At 40.2% G+C, this 21282-nt stretch overlaps 1 protein-coding gene across 1 annotated transcript in view; it reads left to right on the forward strand.

The window, feature by feature from the left end:
• Positions 1 to 21282, forward strand: part of rrp15 (ribosomal RNA processing 15 homolog) — a 43904-nt gene that overhangs the window by 20940 nt on the left and 1682 nt on the right.

Genomic DNA, 21282 nt, shown 5'->3' on the forward strand with positions numbered 1-21282 from the left:
CTTATAAGAAAATATTTAAATATCAAGACACATGGCTATATTTTTGAGATGTCGGTATTTCTGTTTGTCTTTATCTCTTGATGTTTTCCAAAATTATTACATGGCTGGATGAAGAAGAGAAATCTAGGTGGTAGGTGAGAACACTCCATTCATCATTGTAACTCTCAGTTACGTTCCAGATCCCAATGAATGGATTGAATACTTCAATGTGTTCCCATAGTGGCTCAGAGTTCCATTGACTTTGCAGTAACAATTAGCACTTTGTTACAAAGGTGCTTGTGTTCTTCATTGCTAGTCTTCACTTCTTGTAGCTTTTTTAATGGACAAAAAGTGCCTAAATATTTCAGCATGTGCTAATGTTGTTCTCGATAATTTGTACATCGTTGCTGAAAAGCAGCACTGTATATGGACAAAAACTGTTCTCCTAGCCCAAGCTTTCCATTTTATTATGATTGACTATTTGAGGGAGATTAAAAGAGGTTTTGAGTTGCAAATTTAAAGAAGTCATTTGTTGACATATGCCACTCTTTGCTACAAGCCAACGTTTCAGTACAACTTTCACTGTTATTTAAGAATTTGCTGGAGTTGCACATTCACATCCATTAAACTTGCAGTAAAATGTGAAATCTGGTAATTAAGAGCATTAGTACTCTTAATGTTGTTCGAGGTAGTAATGCTTGCAGTCTTAGCTACAGTGGAAAAGACCTGAGAAATTATGGCATTGAGAAGGAGAAAACTGTTATTGCAACTTTTTCTTTAAAAAAAACACTAAAATAACTTGAACTTTTATCTTTCTATCACAGCTGTGGGAAGACAAAAGGAATAGATTTAAGTGGTGCAGATGAAATGCATTGAACTTGCTTCACTCTCTTGATGTATTCAGGAAATTCAATTGAAATTTCTTCAGTGCTGGTGTGGGCACTTTTTCTCCCCCTCACCCTCTTTTTTTTTACTTCCCCAGCCTACCTGTCTTCCACAGCATAACCTCTGCAGCTTTTGATGAAATCAGTTGTGCAAGACACACACAAATGCAAGAAAATAGGAGCAGGACTAGGTCACCTGGCCCTTCAAGCCTGCCTTGCCATTCAATATGATCTTGGCTGACCTATCCTAGGCCTTAACTCCTTCTCTATGCCAGATCCCCCATAGCTCTCTGTCCCCTGATCTTTCTAAACTTCATCTATCTCCATTTTAAACACCTAATGAGCTAGCTTCCGTAACTTTCTGGAGTAGAGAATTTCTTGAGGATGAGGGCAGTGTAGTAGATGTGGTCTACGTGGATTTTAGTGAGGCATTTGACAAGGTTACACATGGTAGGCTTCTTCAGAAGGTCAGAGGGCATGGGATCCAGGGAAGCTAAGGCCATGTGGATTCAGAATTGGCTTGCCCGTAGATAGCCGAGGGTTGTGGTGGAGGGGGTGCATTCAGGTTGGAGGCCTGTGACCAGCGGTGTCCGGCAGGGATCAATTCTGGGACCTCCGCTTTTCGTGATTTTTTTTTTTATTAATGACTGAGATGAGGGGGTAGAAGGGTGGGTTGGCAAGTTTGCAGACGACACAAAGGTTGGTGGTGTTGTGGATAGTGTGGAGGATTGTCGAAGATTGCAGAGAGACATTGATAGGATGCAGAGCTGGGCTGACAAGTGGCAGATGGAGTTCAATCCGGAGAATTGTGAGGTGGTACACTTTAGAAGGACAAACTCCAAAGCAGAGTACAAAGTTAATGGCAGGATTCTTGGTAGTGTGGAGGAGCAGAGGGATCTGGGGGTTCATATCCACAGATCCCCGGAAGTTGCCTCACTGGTGGATAGGGTAGTTGAGAAAGCTTATGGGATGTTAGCATTCATAAGTCGTGGGATCGAGTTTAAGGGCTGTGAGGTAACGATGCAGCTCTACAAAACTCTGGTTAGACGTGGAGTAGTGTGTCCAGTTCTGGTCGCCTCATTAAGGAAGGATATGGAAGCGTTGGAAAGGGTGCAGAGGAGATTTACCAGGGTGCTGCCTGGTTTAGAGAGTGCATTATGAGGAGAGACTAAAGGAACTAGGGCTTTACTCTTTGGAGAGAAGGAGGATGAGAGGAGATATGATAGAGGTGTATTAAGAGGAATAGATAGGGTAGACAGCCAGCACCTCTTTCCCAGGGCACCAATGCTCAATACAAGAAGGCATAGCTTTAAAGTAATGGGTGGGAAGTTCAAGGGAGATATCAGAGGAAGGTTTTTTACCCAGAGAGGGGTTGGTGCATGGAATGCGCTGCCTGGGTCAGTGGTGGAAGCAGGTACATTGTTCAAGTTCAAGAGATTGTTAGATAAGCATACGGAGAAATTTAAAATAGAGGGATATGTGGGAGGAAGGGGTTTGATAGTCTTAGGCGAGGTTTAAAGGTCAGCACAACATTGTGGGCCATAGGGCCTGTATTGTGCTGTACTGTTCTATGATTCCAGAGGTTTGCTACCCTCCTGTAGAAGAAATTTTCACATAACTCGGTTTTATGTGACTGGCACCTCGAACCCATGCTCACTCATTTGGACTCTCCCACTAGTGAAAACATTTCAACATCTACCCTGTCAAGCCCTCTTGGGATCTTTAGAACATAGAACAGTACAGCACAGGAACAGGGCCATTCGGCCCGTGGTGTCTGTGCTGACCATGATGTGCCAATGTAAACTGCACATGGTCCCTCGATTCCCTGCTTGTTCATATGCACTGTCCAAGTACTTAACTATTGCTATTATATCTTGTTTCCTTCACCTTCCCTGCAATGCATTCCAGGCACCCACCACACTCTATGTGGGGAAAATTTGCCTTGTAAGTCTCCTTTAAATTTTCCCCCTCTCACCTTAAAGCTATGCCCTCTGGTATTTGACATTTCTACCCTGGGAAAATGACTCCACCTATCTACTCTGTCAATGCCTCCTCAAAGTTTTTATATACTTCACTCAGGTGGCCCCCTTGGCCTCAAATGCTCCAGAGAGAACAATCCAAGTATGTCCAACTTCTTAGAGCTAATACTCTCTAATTCAGGCAACATCCTGGTGAACCTCTTCCACACCGTCCCCCAAAGCCATCACATTCTTCCTGTAATGCAGTGACCAGAATTGCGCACAGTACTCCAAATGTTGCCTGACCAAAGTTTTATACAGCTGCAACATGATTTCCTGACTTTTTTATACTCAACATCCTGATTAATGAATGCAAGTGTGCTGTATGCCTTCTTTATCACCCTATCTACTTGTGCCACTTTCAGGGAGCAATGGACTTGCATCCCAATATCCCTCTGTACACCAATGCTCCTAGGGCTCCTGCCATTTACTGTATACAGTCTCTTGCACTTGACCTCCCAAAGTGCAACACCTCACACTTGCCTGGATTAAACTCCATCTGTTATTTCTCTGTCCACATTTCCACCTGGTCCTTATCCTGCTGAATCTTTGACAACCTTCCTCACTATCCACAACTTCTGAAACTGTTTGTCATCTGCAGACTTACTAATCAGCCTGCCTACATTTTTGTCCAAATTGTATATTATCACAAACAGAGGTCCCAGCACTGATCCTTGTGGAACACCACCAGTCACAGACCTCCAGTCAGAATAACAGCCCTCCACCATTACCCTCTGCCTTCCATGGCCAAGCTAATTTTGAATGCAATCTACTGTCTCTATGCATTCCATGTACTTTAATCATGCATGTTTTAATAAGATCACTTCTCATTCTTCTAAACTCTCATGAATACAGACCCAACCTGTTTAACCTCTTTTGATTAGGATAATCCTCTCATTCCAGGAATTTCTGGTGTATTTCTTTTGGACTGCCTCCACAACTACTATATACTTAGGTAAGGGGACCAAAACTATGTGCAGTGCTCCAAGTGTGGCCTCACCAACACTCTGTATAATTGTAACAAAATTTCCCTATTTTTGAACTCCAATCCCTTTGCAATGAAGGCCAATATGCTATCTACTTGCTGCACCTGCCTTCTAACTCTTTTTGTGATTCATATACAGGAGTACTTAGATCCCTCTGTACTTCACTCATTTGCAGTCTCTTTCCCATTTACATTATAAACCCTGCCTTTTCCTCTTCCTGAGGTGCATGACCTCACACTTTCCCACATTAAACTCCATTTTGCCAAGTTTTTCCTCCACTCACTCAATCTATCATATTGCAGATTCAACAATTTCTTCTTTGTATTTGCCTTTCCACCTATTTTGTGTCATCAACAAACTTGGGCACCTTGCATTCTCGCGCCCCCCCCCCCCCCCCCCCCCCCCCCCTCCTCCAGGTCATTAATGCAAATAATTGAGGGCCAAGAACTCATTCCTGGCGTACTCCACTAGTTACATCATTACAGCTCTGTTTTTATGCGTTAACCAGTTTTCAGTCCAGTTGTGTTTTCAAACTCTGGAATTGGTGTCCTCCCACATAATTATCTGCTTTGTATATGTGAAAATGTATAAGAGGCGGTGGTGTACAAACTGCATGTTGTTGATCATTCCTTTCATCTAACCTCTCGTGCACATGCATACACAACAGCAGTCTCTGAAAAGTGTTTATTACTTATTACTAAAGCTTTACTTGCTCACTGCAGAAATGAAACCCATTTTTTAATCTTGTCTAGGTGAAATCCTATACTGTTGTATGTGATGTTTGATTCATCGTTATAACACAATATGCAGAATTGAGAGTAACCTTTCCAACACTTACCCCTGGTTGCGAGCATATCGGAGCCATTTTAGATCAAGTAAAGCATATTATAGTACACTGCTTCAAGTCTGGATATGGGCCCATTTGGATTGAAGTCTGGATTGACATGTCATTGATTCAGTATTTGTTTCTGTAAGGATCAGGACTTGGGGTTTATTGTTAGCAATGTGACCTGGTTACCTTATCTATTCATTATATGCCACATAGATCATTAACTTGTAGGACCAAGGAGTGGATTTTGTTTTGCCATTCAGACTAGATGAGACGAATAATGTAATGGATGATATTTTTTATAGGGAAAAGTTGAACCATGCTGATCTCGTATATGTTAGAGTTTAAGACAGTAGGAGGGGATTTGATTAAAATGTATAAGATCCTGACAGAACAGACGTGAAGAGAATGTTTTCCTCATATGAGAAAGATCGAGAACCAGGGGTTACTGTGTGTAAATTTTTTTAATAAAAGTGGTCTCCTACTTAAGACTGATAAAACAATTTTCTCTATGAGCATTGAGCCTTTGGAACTGCATCTGTGAATTATTGTAAGACAGGTAAAAAGATTGATATGGACCTGAAAGGTTAGTGCAGATAGATAGGAATGTTGAGTTGAAGCCATGATCGTGGAATTGGTTTGAGGGGTCAAGTAGTGTACTTTGCTCCTAATTTGTACATTCAGTTGGATTGGGGTAGACCTGTGTCATGACACCACCTACCTGCATTGGTTCTGTAATTCTTGACAATTCCCTTTTGAGGTTGTAGTGGTTTTACCCACATCCACCTGCACTTTTCGTCAGCTGTCGAAGATGTTAAATTGAAATCCACTGGGTGCTAAATAATGAGAAGTGTTAAAATACTTTCAAGACTGCTTCAAGCCTAATTGATGGTAATTGACATCAATCATGAAAACTAAATTGTCCGCTCTTCCAAACCCCAAAATGATCTGAAGAAGCCTTTAATTTGGGTGTGGACATAATTTTGAAATTTTTACTTAAAATCAAGGTTAATTCAAAGCCAGATATTGGCAAAACCAATATTTTACTGAGGGAGTTAAGCACATGCCTCTCACGAAGAAGGTAACCTGACAGTGATCTGAAGTTTAACAAATGGAAAAAAATCTGCAGATGCTGGAAATCTGAAACAAAAACTGGAAAAAGCTGGGAAACACTCAGCAGTATAGGCAACATCTGTGGTAAGCGAAACAGTCAACATTTCAAGCCAAAGACCCTTGGTCTGAAGTTTACCAGCAGTGTAAATCAAGAGTGTTCCAATTTATCAGTGTCAGAAACTTCAGTCACCTTCATAAATTACTGTTAATGAAATAATGTGGCTTTATAAACAAAACAATGCAGTCAATTACTTTCAGACCATAAATTTTACAGTATAGTCTTTTCCATTTTAAAGACCAGTGAGATATTTTTGTACAATTTTATACAAAGTTGCCTTGGTTACTGATGATTACACCACAGATATTCATCTTTATAGCAAGAGCAGAATATTGCTGCAACTGCACTTTTATTTCTCGGGTTTCAGGCATTGTTTTTCTGTGTCTCCTTAACCTGAGAGTGCAGTCACCTGAAGTTCTGAATCTTTAACGCTCAAGTTCAGTTACTGCTGGCAGCAACAGGCACTGAGAGAAGTCAAGTAATTGTTATATCTCAAGCAAACTGCCTGCGGTGCACTACTGATGTCCACCAAAACTAATAAACACAAAGGGACAACTACAATAGTAATCATACTTCAAAAATACTTGGGTGCTTTGTTTGATGACGTGTCTTGGGATGTCTCAACACAATGCAATGTCCTATAGATTCAATTTTTGTTTATTATTTGTCCAGAAAATTAATGTAAATGATGGGCAGGTCTGTTTTGGACTGGCAGCAATTTTCATCGTTTAGTAGCTTTGTCATCCTTATCTTAATGGGGAATAAAAAAGAATCTAAAATAAACCTCTATCTTTAGTTATTTCCACAGGAAATAAAAGTAAGAGTATGCCATTGGGTGCCCTGTGCCTGCTCCACCATTTAATAAGATCATGGTTAATCTCTTACCACAGTTCCCTTTTCCAGCTCTTACCACATATCCTTAAAATCTGTTGATCTCTGCCCTGAATACACTTGGTGACTAAACTTGAGAAGTCTCGTTGGGTAGAGAGTTCCATAGATTCACTACTCTCTGAATTAAGAAGTTTCTTCTGATCCCTGAATGGTTGACCCAACTAGGAGGAATATCATCTAAGCATCTACTCCATTAAGCCCCTTTAGAAATTTGTATATCTCAAGAAGATCACCTCTCATTCTTTTCAATTTTAGAATACTGGGCTAGTCTGCTTAATCTCTCCTCATACAACAAACTTGCCATCCCAGTAATCAATCTATTGAACCTTCATTGCACTCCCTCTATTTGCAAGAATATATTTCCTTTGATGGAGAGCCCTGACCTGTCAGCAATATTCCATATGCTTCCTCAACAGGGTCCATATAATTGAAGCAGGTTGCCTCCACTCTTGTACTCAAATCCTCCTGCAGTAAAGGCCTATATATTATTTGCCTTCCTGATTGCTTGCTGAATCTGCATGTTAACTTTTAGTGATTTGTGTTTAAGGACATCCTGATCCATTTGAGCTGATGAGGTCCTGGACTGTAATTGCTTTGTAGCTTTTCGTGGGCATTTTCTATTGCTATTCAGCAGAAATGTTTAACACTATTCTGGTTAGAGATGATGCATCACAATGCATGGGAAATTGGATATATGGGAAATCATATTTGTTTTAAAAAGTACTTGGCAGCTTGAGTGGGCAATTATGTTTCAGTCCTTAATTCCTTTTACTGAAGGGCCTTGGCATTTGATTAAATTGTTGTTTCAAACCAATGCAAATATGTAACTTGTTTTCTGGTTTAAAATGTGGCAGCGAAAGTACTGGAAAAGGTGGGGGAATACATAGCTTGGTTATGTATATGTTTTTTCTAGATTTTGAGTAGAAATGCTCCTCAATGGTTTGAGGTTTGACTGTTTATTTTGCAAGCGCATGTGATTGAAAGAGCTGTGGGCTGAAGTCAAATATTTGCTTTCATGGCTTGAAACTGTAGTCTTTTTGCAGAATTTGTATGCCCAGATGGAAATGATTACCCCTGAATGTAAGCCAAAATAGTTTTTTTTTTAAACTAACTTAAGGTGTCTTTTTCTCTGTAAATGACTTGGACTTGGCATTTGGAGATCTATTTTATTTTGCACATAATTTTGTAGTGTTAAAGTAATACTTAATTGGTTACATGTCCATTTACAACTCGTATTCCTATTCTCTGTTTTAATAACTTTGTTTTTGTGGCACTTGAGTGTCAATATGGAGACTTCAGTAGATTATGGAAGGATTTTCCCCAAATAAAGATTGGGTGTTGTAATTAAATGCTTTAAACTCATAAAGCTTAACTTGTGTACTAATACTGAAATATTTGGAAAGATTTGATGTGTTACCTAGCAACATGAGAGAACTGAGTTTTAGCTGAGCTCATTTCTGTGTGGTGGTGTTAGCTCTAAGCCAATGCAGAAGGATACTTTGAACAGTGGACAATAAAAACAATAAGCAAACCAGCTGGATTACTTATTTTTTTTGTATATATTTGCGGCGAACTGAAGAAATCCCTTCTTCAGGATGAAAACTTATTGAATTTAACTTGTATAATGTATTGAAACAACGCACAATTTGGAAGTTTGAAAGAGATAAAGTTAATTTTGATGGATTAATTTGGCAGCGTTTCAGCACCATTAGAGACAATGTTTATACAAGTCTTTCAAATACATACACTACTTTCTTGCAGTCACTAAAAGATAAAAATGCTTTAAGGCAGCAACTTAAAATAGTGTTCTGGACAACTTCATAATGTGTGAGGCTTCACCGAGGTGCAGTAATGGATCAAGGGTAGATCTGTATTTATTTGAATGATGATGAACCAGGTTAACACGACAGTCAGAGGCACTTCCAGTTTCTTTAACATTTTGTTGGGGAGCTGTGCATATCAGTGCACAGGACCCACTTATTTCTCGCATTGAAAAATGTCACAGCTCGTCCCAGAGGGTTGGGAGGATACAGTTTGGTAATGACACAGAGGGGTTGTGAGGCTGGGCTTGAAGAATCTTAAGAGAACTAGAAGAGCACTCAGACCATATGACAAAATAAAACCTACCTCTTTGTTCATTTTTTAAAAAGATAACATGTTAGACTTCGAATAAGAATTGGTGAATAGGGTACAACCCCCACTTGTCACTAACAGACTTTGCTTAACCAAACAGTTTCTGTCCTGTTTTGTGCAAGACATTTGGGTAGGTACTATAAGCTTGGCTGACATATCATGCAGATGGGCAGACAGAGTTCCCAGCAGACTTTTGGTTGCTAGTTGTTTGTTATTGTTTGAGAAACAGGTGGCTAATTATGAAAATCTGTCCATCTATCATGGTTTCCAAATGGAAGAACTGTGGTGATCGTAAGAAGTTTAAAATATTGAATGGAAAGTTACATGTAGGACTCATCTTTTGGGCTAAATTCTGTCACCTTTGTTTGACTTACTAATGCCTTCTAATGAAGGCGTGTAATTACTGAGGAACTAATAGCAATTATTAAGGAATATGGCAGGGGGCAGATGGCAGATTTGCTTTTTTTTGTAATTTGGTGGGAAGCTAAAATCACATGTCAAATATTCCATCATGATATATTAAACCGTTCTTTCGGGTTAAACAATCAGAGTTCTACATCGTATTACTTGTAAATAATGAAATCCAGCTGGCTTTATGTTTTTTTTCAACTAATTCATAGTTAGCCAGCCACCAAACCAAAGACTCAAATTGCATAATTGTGCTTGTTTTGTTGGCCTTCAGTTGAATGGAATCTAAACAATTGAGTAAATGTATATGCAGCACTTTCTTGGGCTGGTACCCATGTAATTGTGTCAACACACTGAAGAAAACTGTTATTTGAATAAAGTGAGTCATTTTGTTAAATTATCACTCTATTTTAAAAAGAATTCAACAGTTGACAAATTTGGCTTTTCATCTTCTTTCCCCTCCATCTTTCTCCCCTTCCAAGGCACCCAGGCGCCTGCCAATATCTGACTAATACTTAACATGCTTAACAATTGATTCAAAAATCATTTCTAATCATGTGGATGTTGAGCTCAAGTAGAACTTGTTAGAATCCATTTTCTTTAACTCTGGCTTTTCCATTCACTGTTCTGATTAGTACATCAATTTTATTAATTAGCTTGCTGATAGAATCTCTCCTTTTGTTTTTGCTTCCAACTCATTATTTTCTAGTTCCACTGGACAATATGGAACAAATGAGTGCTGTACAGCATTTTCTTTTTGAAAAGTGAATGCCTTTTTTAATTTATTCGTTTTTATGAACAAGACCAGTATTTATTGCCTATCCCTAATTGGCCTTGAAGGTCTGCTCAGAATACTAAAGGTCTCAAAAATATGCATGAGAAACTTGCACTTTCATTGTAGCTTGGGATATTTCGTAGTCCATCATAAAGAAATGTACTCTTAGTTTCAAATGTAACGAACACAGCAAGGTCCTACAAACCTTAGTCATGTGAATGACCAGTTTCCAGTAGTACTGGTTAAGGGATAACTCTCTTGCATGCTTTTCTTCAAGTAGTGCCACAGGATCTATGTGAAGCATGCAGAACTTTGGCTTAATGTCCCATTTGCAAGGCAGCACTTCCAACAACACCATATCCCCCCTAGATTCCACCGGAGTCCAATCTTGTGTACTCAAACCCTGAGTCGAGCATGAGTAATGCCTTTGACATGAGGCTGCCAATATGCACTGCCTACAACAATCAGTTGGATGTTTTGCACTGCTAGTCAGATCTCCAATTTAATGTAATGAAGTCTTGTGTGAAAGTGGAAACAGCAATGATGCTTCATGTTGGACACTTTCTAGCAGTCAATGTTTTTCAAGCAGATTATGTATTTGTCAAACTGTTTAAAATGCTGTAAAACATAGCATGATGCAGTTGTGGCAAATCAAACGTAAAGCCAGGAAATTCAAGAAAATAAAGAAGTGAGACTGAGAGAAACCATGAATCAATTGCACTTTAATGTAACACCCTGTGTCCAGGACATTTGTTATTTGGTAGTTTGAAATACTATTTTTAAATTTTTCACACTTCTGACTTTTTTCTTAAATTTGTTTTATTTTACTGCCAGTCATTCGTCGAAAACAAAGTTAGAATTGTAGAAATTGTATGTCCACTTAATGGTTATAAAAAGACTAGAATTATTTGGAAAAATTCACATAGCTATCAGAAGAGCTGTTGCAGATTTCAGCATTTCACATGTGAAAATCTTAAATCACTTTTGCTTGCTTCCATTATCACTGCTGACCTCTGGAAAGGCAGTTAGAGACTACCTCTTAAGGAAAATTGTTAGGTGGTCTCTCTCCAAAATACAGCTGATTAAGCTATAGTGACAGTGAAATAATTTGTCAAATTGCTTTAAGTGATGTCAAGAGGAGGAAGTTGGGGTTAAATATACAAGTATACCAGCAAAATTATGTTCTGGTTTTAAGTCAAATGTTAGATTCATCCATTAATGGTGTTTGCTATATGTTTGTTTATTCAAAATCTCAAATAAGCCTTGTATGTATGTTTATTAAGTATTTTTGTTGATTAACTTGGTGAGATTACTGAAACCTTTTCCAGTTCTAAGCAAAAAAGGCCTCCTCAAAAGGTCATGAGCAAAAATTGCAGATGCTGGAAATCCAAAAGAAAAACAGAAAATGCTGAAAGTACTGAGCAGCATCAATGAGGGAGGGAAACAGTTGCCATTTCAAGTAAAAAAAAACTCTCACCAGAACTGGAAAACTGGAAACAAGTATGTTTTAGGTTTAGGGAGAAGAGAACAGAGGGAATCTCTGATAGAGTGCAGACCAAAGTTATCAAGGTGCCAATTACTTTAAATACTGGCAGGTAGAGACAAACAAAAAAAAACTGAAACCTAGATACAGCCATGTGACGATAGGGATTGGGGGGGTGGGGTGGGGGGAGAAGAGCGGTTACTTGAAATTGTTAACTTCAATATCAAGTGGGCCGAAGGACCTGTTTCCATGCTGTATCTCTCTGACTTTAAGTCTCGAGTATTGTAGCATACACAGTTGGAAGCTGGGGTGGTGTTCCTTGGGCTTCTGTTAGGCATCTTTGGAGGCAGAAGATGAAGAAAAATAGAATGGAAGGGATTAACTTTGCAGTTCTCAATATACCCAATCTGTATATCTGCAAGTCACCAGAGTACTTTGATGTTGTGCAGACTGGGTGCAGGAATGTCATTGTATCTGTAGGTTAACCTTGAGATGTGTGTGGCAGTTTATGTGAAAGTTAAGGATGGTAATATTTGAGGACTGGGACATCCTGTTAGCCAAACCAATGCTCTCCAACCAGCAGAGTGCAATTTGTTCAATAAATCATTCTTAAAGTTTGTTTCTGTGATCCTACTGATTCAATAATAGCCACTGGATTAATCTCTATAATAGTGACCATCTTATTCACAGAGAATTCTTGTTTAATTGAGATTACGTTCAAGGGGTCACACAAAATCAAGGTTGTTTTAGAATGGATAAAAATAGATACAAATAGGAGTCACAGAAACCCCATTTACAACGAAATGCACTTCCTATGAATTTGTTTACATTATACAAACTTGTTGGGTTTCTTCCCACTCTTCTGATGTTCCATGGAATCTTTGGCTTTTGCATTACTGAATAGTGTTTAAAATAAAAACTGACTTTTTTTCACCCAGGCTGTGTAATATTAAAGTGATTTTTTTGCTCCAAGAACACAAAATGTGCCACTAATCTCATGTAATCATATTACCTCTAACTCTTAAGATACGGCTTCTGTACTAGCTTATTTGTAAAATATCTGTGATTTTTGTAACAGTAAATGGGTATACCAGAGATTTGGGGTTTTGTCCTGATTCAATACTGAAGATTGTAGTCTATTTTACTGCATAAATGCAATATTGAAGGAGTACTTTGTTGTTGTTGAAGTGACATCTTACCCCTTGACAGTTTTTAAAGGAGGATGGACAATTCTGATATTTTAGCTAACTATCTTCCTTAAACTAATGTCACCAAAAACCAAATTAACACATTTGGTCAGGTCATTTAATATTTCAAATTCTTGCTCTCGTGTAGGCAAACAGTGGCCTGTTACAGGTCAAAAAGTAATTTGTTTAAAATACTTCTATATTTTTCATGAGCATTTTGAGATGCAAGTCTTTCAATGCCCAATCTGGATTCCAAATTTATTTTCAAATCTGCAGGCTAAGTTGTTTGTGCTTCCAATCACCATAATTAGCAAATATATTATAAATCTATTTATTTTATCTATCTTAGATGATTGTGTTAACTAGGCTTTGAAAGTTTGACTTGAGAATCATGATCTCCAGGTTAATTTGTTTACAAAAAAAATTGCTAGAGAAACTCGGGAGGTCAAGAAGCACCCATGGAGGCAAAGGGATGGTTGACACTTCAGGATGAGACCCTGCATCAGGACTGAGAATGTAGAGGAAAGATAGCCAGGGTAAAGAGGTGAGAGGGAGGGGTGAGGCGGGGGCTCATAGATGATGATGGGGGACGATGGGCAGATGGAGTTGAGGGAGGGGGAGTTTTTAGACAGAGCCTGGTGGGTGATAGGAGGAAACAGATGAGGGAAAAAAATTGGGCAGGTGGAGCCATTTGGTGGGGGGTGGATGGTGAAGGTGGAGACAAGCTTGGTGGGTGATAAGTGGGCACACAAAGGCTACAAGTGCTGGAATCTGATAATGGGAACCATTAAGGGAGAGATGAAGGATGGATGGAACCAGATGAGCTAGGGGATACAGGGAGTGAAGTGTGTAGCCTGATGGTGGATGCAACCAGCAGGGGGAGAGCGATGTAAACGGGTGGTGAGGGACTGGAGGGGAAGAGAGAGAGAAAGAGAAACACAGGAGGTAAGAGTTACATGAAATTGGAAAATTGGTAAACCATTGGGTTGTAGACTACCCAGATGGAATATGAGGTGTTCCTGCTTTAGTTTGTGTTGTGCCTCACTCTGGAAATGAAGAAAGCCGAGGATGGACAGGTCGATGTGGGAAGGGGAGTTGAAATGACATGCAACCAGGAGCTCAGGATAGCCATTACGGACAGAGTGCAGGTGCTCTGCAAACCGGTCGCCTGGTCTGCGCTTGGTCTTGCTGATGTCGAGGATGCCACATCGGGAGCACTGAATGCAATAGTTGAGGTTGGAGGAGGTGCGCATGAATCTTTTCCTCACCTTGAAGGACTGTTTAGGCCCCTGGATGATGGCAAGGGAAGAGGTGTAGGGATAAGTGTTGCATTTGGAGGGGAGCCACAGAGAGAGTGATTTCTGTGGAAGGCGGAAAGGGATAGGGAGGGGAAGATATGGCTGGTGGTGGGACCCTGATGTATCTGAAAGAATGATGTGCTGGATGTAGAGGCCAGTAGGGTGAAAGGTGAGGACGAGGGGAGCTCTATCTCTGTTTGGAGGAGGTGGGGTGGGGGGAAATGCCGAGAGAGAACATCATCAACCACACTAGAAGGGAAACCACATTTCCTGAACAAGGAGGCCATTTCAGATGTCCTGGAATAGAAGATTTCAACTTAAGAGCAGATGCCATGGAAACAGAAACTGGGAGAAAGGGATGGCGTCCCTATCTTTTACAAGAGACAGGGTGGGAAGAGGTGTAGTCTGGGTATCTATTGGAGTCGGTGGGTTTACAGTAAATGTTGGTGGATAGTTTGTCTCCTGAGATGGAGACAGAGATCCAGAAAAGGGAGAGAAGTGTCAGAAATGGTCCAGGCAAATTTGAGGGCAGGGTGGAAGTTAGCAGCAAAGGTTGATTAGTACTACTTGATTAGTAGTTATGCCAAGTACAGTCTAACTTTTCATTGGGCCCAAGGACAGGAAAGTTGATTTTCAGGATGGCATCAGTTGTTTATCCATCATTTAAGGAGAACGCAAAGCACCGAAATATAAAAATTCTGGGTTGCTGCTAATACCTCATGCTGTCTATACAATTGTAATTAGAATAAGCAGCCAGCAATCAATCTATTCACAATAGGGTATTAAAATTTAAAATGAATTTTAAAAAGTTGAATTCAGCACAACTTTGTTGGTAATTGTATTTAATTCAAGTTGTGATTTATGGTATTCTCCAATTAGTTAGAAATAAACCTTGCCATATAGAGATTCTTCCAGCTTGTGGGCTTTACACATGGTTCTAATGTGAGTATCAGTGGTCGGCCCCTTCGATCAGCAGCAAGAGAAAAGTAAAGTCTTGTTACTGGCCTCTGATCAGAGTAACTCTAACTGTTGTGCTTCGCATTTGATCTGTTCCATGAAGTTTTGGCATGGATCCTGATGTAAAGGAAAGAATGTATAGACCCATGAATGAAACTCAGCTATTGGAAAAATAGCTGCAGAAGATCAGCAAAGAAAGGAAGTGAAATTAAGTCGGTATTCTTGTCATTGAAAAATTTAATGAATCTAATGGAGCTCAAGTATAATAATTGGCTTGAATAACCACCAAGATAACTGTGTTGATTTCTTTGCATTTAGTTAATAGGATGTTCAAGTCGATCAAAAACCAAATTGATTAACTTGACATTTAGGAATTTTTTCAATTACCGATAGGCATGCACTTCAGAGCCACACAATTAAGTTGTTACTTTTTTTCCCCTCAAACCAAGCAATCTGGAATTGCCAACCGCAACACATCAAACCTTTCCTTGTTTCTCCTTTATATTTAGACATTACTTTCCTGTGGTCAGATCAGTGTATAAAATTACCATTTGTAACATAATACAAAATGCTGGAGAGAAGTGTGGTAAAAAAACCTTTTAAAATTGGAATTTCCCTGCAAGTGGTTATTACACGAAAGTCTAAGTTTGAAATTTCAGCTGGAGTACAGTGACGAGTTGGAGGAGAGTGTGGAAGAGGGAGAAAAGGATACAGAAATTAAGGGCCCTGCTCCACCATTCATTAACGTTATGGCTGATTGGATCGTAACTTCAACTGTGCAATCCTGTCTATGTTCTGTAACCTTTTACCAACCCCTGCTTTAAAAATATTCAAAGACTCTGCTTCCACCATCCCATCTAAAGAGTTCCAACCCACTGAAAGATGGTCACTTTTTGCCTCGTCTGTCTCAAATGGGTGACCATTTACTTTTGACTAGTGACAATTAGCTCCAGACTCTCCCATGAGAGGAAATATTCTCTCTGTATCCACCCTCAGGATCTTGTATTTCAATAAAGTCCCCTCTTGCTCTTTAGCAGATGTAAGCCTAGTCTGTCAAATCTTTCCCATAAGACAACTGCACTCCTGGTAAACCTCTGAACTGCTCCTAATGCATTAATATCCTTCCTTAAATAAGGATACCAGTATTGAATGCAGTACTCCAGATGTGATCTCGCCAATGTTCTATACAATTGAACCATAACCTCCTAATGTTTGATATCACTGAAGCATAAAACCTCCCTATTTTTTTATATTCTTGTTGTCCAGCAATAAATGTTAACATTCTTTTTAGCTTTCCCGGTTATTGCTATATCTGCCTTTTGTGAACCATGCACTAGGACACCCAGATCTTTCTGCATCTGAGTCCTGCTCTCTCTCACCATTTAAATTGTATGATTTTATTTTTCTACCAAAATGGATAATTTCAGATTTTCCATACTCTATTACAGCTCCTCCCACCCTGTCTCTTGCAAGGACACTTATCCCTTTTTCTCAATTTCTCTGCCTCCACCAAACCTGCTCCTATGATGAGATTTCCACTCCAGGATATCCAAGATGTCCAACTTCTTTACTAACCATGACTTCCCCCAGCTGTGTTCGAGAGAACTTGCACCTGTATCTCTGCCATGTCCCACACCTCTGCCCTCACCCCCACCCCTCCCAGACGCAGCAACGATAGGGTCCCCCTTGTCCTCACATTTCATCCTACCAGCCTTTGTATCCAACACATCATTCTCTGCCACTTCCACCCTCTCCAATGGGACCCCCACTACCAAGCATATCTTCCCCTCCCCATCCTTTTCTGCCTTTTCGTAGGGACCTCTCTCCGCAACTCCAGAGTTCACTCGTCTTCCTCCCCCCCAAAACCCATCCCGCTCCGACCCCGGGAACTTTCCACTGCCCCTGCCAGAGGTGCAACACCTGCCCCTACATCACCTCCATCCAGGGACCCAAACAGTCCTTTCAGGTGAGAGAAATATTCACCTGCACCTCCCTTAATATCGTCTGCATTCGGAGCTCAAAGTGTGGCCTCCTCTACATTGGTGAGACCAGACGCAGACTAGCTGACCATTTCACAGAACACCTGGGCTCCGTCCGTAACCCCGATCTGCATCTCCCTGTTGCCAGTCACTTCAACTCCCCCTCCCACACTATCACTGATATGTCAGTCCTTGGCCTCCTCCGCTGCCAGGAGAATTCCAAGCGCAAACTGGAGGAACAGCACCTCATTTTCTGTCTTGGAACCTTGCAGCCTAAGGGCATGAATATTGAATTCTCCCACTTTAAGTAATCCCCACATTCTCTTCCCCCCACCTCCACACTCACCCCCAACCATGTCTCTTTTCTTCCCTTTCCTAGCTTCTCTCTTAACCCCCTTTTTCCTCCTTACCTTTGACCTATCCCCCAGTGTATCTGCACTCCCCCTCCCCTCCCCCATGCCTCCTTATCAGTAATCTCTTACCTGCATCTACCTATCACCACTTTATGCCCACCCCGCCTCCCCTCTTTTGTCCACCTATCACTGCTCTGCTTTTCCCTCCTATATAATGGGCTTCCTCTTTTCTTATCTTCAGTCATGAAGAGGGTCCTGACCCAAAACATTGACTGCCTACTTTTCTCCATGGATGCTGCCTGGCCTGCTGAGTTCCTCCAGCATCATCGTGTTTTCTGTCTAGATTCCAGCATCTGCAGTCCTTTGTTTCTCTTTTCCAATATTATACTCTATTTGTCAAACCGTTACCCACTCACTTAACCTGTTTCTATCCCTTTTGTAGTCCTGTGCTCTCTTCATCACTTTCATACCTATCTTTGAGTCATCAGCAAATTTAGCAACCATATCTTCAGTGCCTTCATCAAGTCATTTACAATAAACTACAGAAAAGCTAAGGCCCCATCATTACTTCCTGTGATATATCACTCATCCTATGTTGCTAACTAGAAAAGACCCATTTATTACCCCACCCCTTCAACCACAGCCTGGTCTGCACTTGCCTTCTGCAGTGCTCCCATGTCTGTGTGTAAGCTCTCTATCTGGACTAGTTATCTTGTTATCCCAAGTGTACAGCTGTAAAAGCTGGGAATGTTTTTTAATTTTTGATTTTAATTTTTTTTTCTCTCCTTCAGAGATGATTAATTATTTCCATTGTATTGGTTTTGAGGAAAATTAATTCAAAGTACCTTAAAATTTATAAAGATAAACTAAATCACTTTTTATACATATTAAAAAAAAACAAAATGCTGGTAACACTCAGCAGGTCAGGCCATGTCCATTAGAAGAGAAGCATTTTAGGTTTCCAGCATTTGCAGTTAGATTTACAGCATCTGCAGATTTTGATTTTTTAAATTTTTATATCTGTTATATGGTAACCTACCTTCCTCTTTGCCTTCTAATGTTTGATTTACCAAAGATTTGAGGTTGGTGGAATCTCAGATCCTGTAGCAGGCCTCAGCAAGACTGGATTCAGCTGCTGAACTCTGGAGTCCAACAGAGTAGTGCACTGACAGATTTGGCACTGAAAATCTGTTTAACTCTTGGACTTCAGCATTCAACTGATTATGCATGAAAGTGGTACCAGCCCGTGAGATCGGCCCACAAGACTAAGGAAATATTTCAAAGTAGGATGTATACGAGTCCAGGGTATACACCAATGCACACATAAAGATGAAAATATCGAGCATCCCTGTCCCAAAGGATAAAGATGCTGTCTGCTGCAATACTAACACACACAGACTAGAAGATCGCAGATTCGAGTTCTAGTCTTGGGTGAATTGTTTATGTCAGCTGGGGTAATAAATGGAATGCTAGGATTATAATGGATTGGAAATCCACCAGGGCCTTGTGCTTGATCACGTGGATTTATGAAAGGGAAATGATGTGTGACTGATCTACTAGGTTGTAGACTCGCCCAGCTCCATTTTGTAATTTATAATAATTTTATGTCTTTGCATTACTGATGCTGCAAAACAAAAAAATTCGCATCATGTAAGTCGGTGATAATTCTGATTCTCATGCTCATTCAAAGATGTGACAAGTAGAATAAATAAGAGTGAACCAGTGGATGTGAGCTATTTAATTTTTCAGAAGGCTTTACTAAGGGACCCACACAAGAAATTGATCAACGAGGTTAGAGGACATGGCTTCAGAATTGGTTATTGAACAGAAAGCAAAGAATACAGGTTTTTCTCAGGCTGGCAGGCAAGGATCAGTGCTTGGAGCCCCATCTATTGACCATCAACATCAAATTATTTGGCCGAGGATCGAAATGTCATATTTCCAAGTTTATTAATACAAAACCAAGTGGGATTTTGAATAAGGTGGAGAATGTAAAAGGGCTTCAAGGGGCTATGGACAAGCTAAGTGAGTGGGTGAGAACATGGGTAAGTGATGTGGGTGATATTAATGTGGAGAGTTGTGACGTTCACTGCTTCAATGTACAAAGCAGAAAGGCAGGGTAGTTTTTTTTAAATAATATATTGGAAATGTTGATGTTCAAAGGGTCCTAGGTGTCCAAGTCACTGAAAGCTATAATGTGTGTTAGCAATTTGGTAGGCAGATGGTATATTATCCTTAATTACAAGAGGATTTGGGTACAGGAGTAAAGATGTCTGCTAGCAATAATAAAGGCCTTGATGAACTGACACCTGGAATATTGTGAAGTTTTTGGCCTTTTACTGTTTACTGGCCCTTCTAGTATGGTTGATGTTCTCTCTTGCATTTCCCCCCACCCCACCCTCTCCAAACAGAGAGAGAGCTCCCCTTGTCCTCGCCTTTCACCCCTACGGCCTCTGCATCCAGCAAAAGTATATAGTTACCATTGTAGGGATCACAAGAAAGATTCACCAGATTGACTCTTGGGATGGCAAGTTTGCTGTATGAGGACAGATTTGAGTAGACTAGTCCTTTATTCTCTAGAGTTTGAAAGAATGAAAGGAGATTCCATTGAAACCTATAAAATTCCTTCCAGGTTTGATTAGGATGGATTCGGGGAGGATGTTATCTCTGGCATTTAGGACTAAGGTGAGGAAAAATGTCTTTCACAGAGTGATGAATCTTTGGATAGCTATGGAGGTCCAGTTATTGAGTTAATTCAAATCATTGATCTATAGATTTCTGGGTATTAAGGGATATGAAGATGTTTCAGGAAAATAGCACTGGTATATCATCAGCCATGTTCTTGATGAATGGTGGACCAGGTTCAAAAAGCAAGATAGTCTTCTTCTCCTACTTGTGTTCTTACACTTTATCTACTTCAGCAGTTACTGTGTTAATGTTAACTCCAAAATAGCTATAATTACACGAACTGTTTAAATTATGCCAACCCAATACCTGCTAACTTTGCAATTCCCTACAGAATCCTAATTCATAGCACATCTTTATCACACAGAATATGTTGTCCTAAGGTATTAATATTGATATTCATTCCCAATCCTGAATATTGGATAAAATGGTGTAATGTTGTGAGACGTTATTTCCAACTGTGCAAAAATTCGGGAAACTTCAATGAGCTCTCTAGTTCTTCTAAACTTCATGCAATACCAGGCTAGCATATTGATTGGATGTTTTAGGGGTTATCTATTTCAGCTGTTCATTCATAGTCAAGTGGCTACAGTTCTTGGTGGTGAATGCCAAATTCAAGATTCCTTCTCATTCATGTTTTAAAATGAAGGTACGTTGTTATTGAAGATGAAAGCTAGCGGAATTAACCTGCAGCTGTGTGTACAAAAAAAAATGTGCAGAACATTTCTTGCAATGGAAAGGGGTTCTTTCCTGCAGCAGGAAGAGTTGAGGGCCAGGGAAGGAGGGGTGAATCCCAAAAAGGAACATTTCTTCCCAAGAAACGAGCCTTTAATTTTGTTTAGCTTCACGAACATATTAAGCATCTAACGGGGTTATCCTCTCTGTTTTAATGTGCTGCCACTTTTGTATTCCAATGGTGCATGAGAGAAGGCTGTGGAATCGAGGTTTGGTGGCGTATTGCTGCAAAGCGCCTCATAGTGGCGCTCCAGCTCCACGGGAACAGTGCCGGCGCGGACATCCTGCCACACGGAGCCAGTTGTGAAATTCTACATGGCCGTGATGCTCAGCCTTGTGTATATATAGGAACTCTTGAAAGAGAGTTGAGGGGGAGTTTACGGCTGATTCCAACTACCGAGCCGGATGCCTCGAGGTTTTAAACACAAATAGGAAATGTTGTACAAGATTGTTTCCGTTTTAACCAACCGACCGCAAGAAACGAATTAATGCCACGATAACAACGTTTGACGGGTTCCAAAGGACGCGTCT

This window comes from Pristis pectinata, chromosome 3 (assembly GCF_009764475.1).
Source record: "Pristis pectinata isolate sPriPec2 chromosome 3, sPriPec2.1.pri, whole genome shotgun sequence".
In the NCBI taxonomy this organism is placed as follows: domain Eukaryota; kingdom Metazoa; phylum Chordata; class Chondrichthyes; order Rhinopristiformes; family Pristidae; genus Pristis; species Pristis pectinata.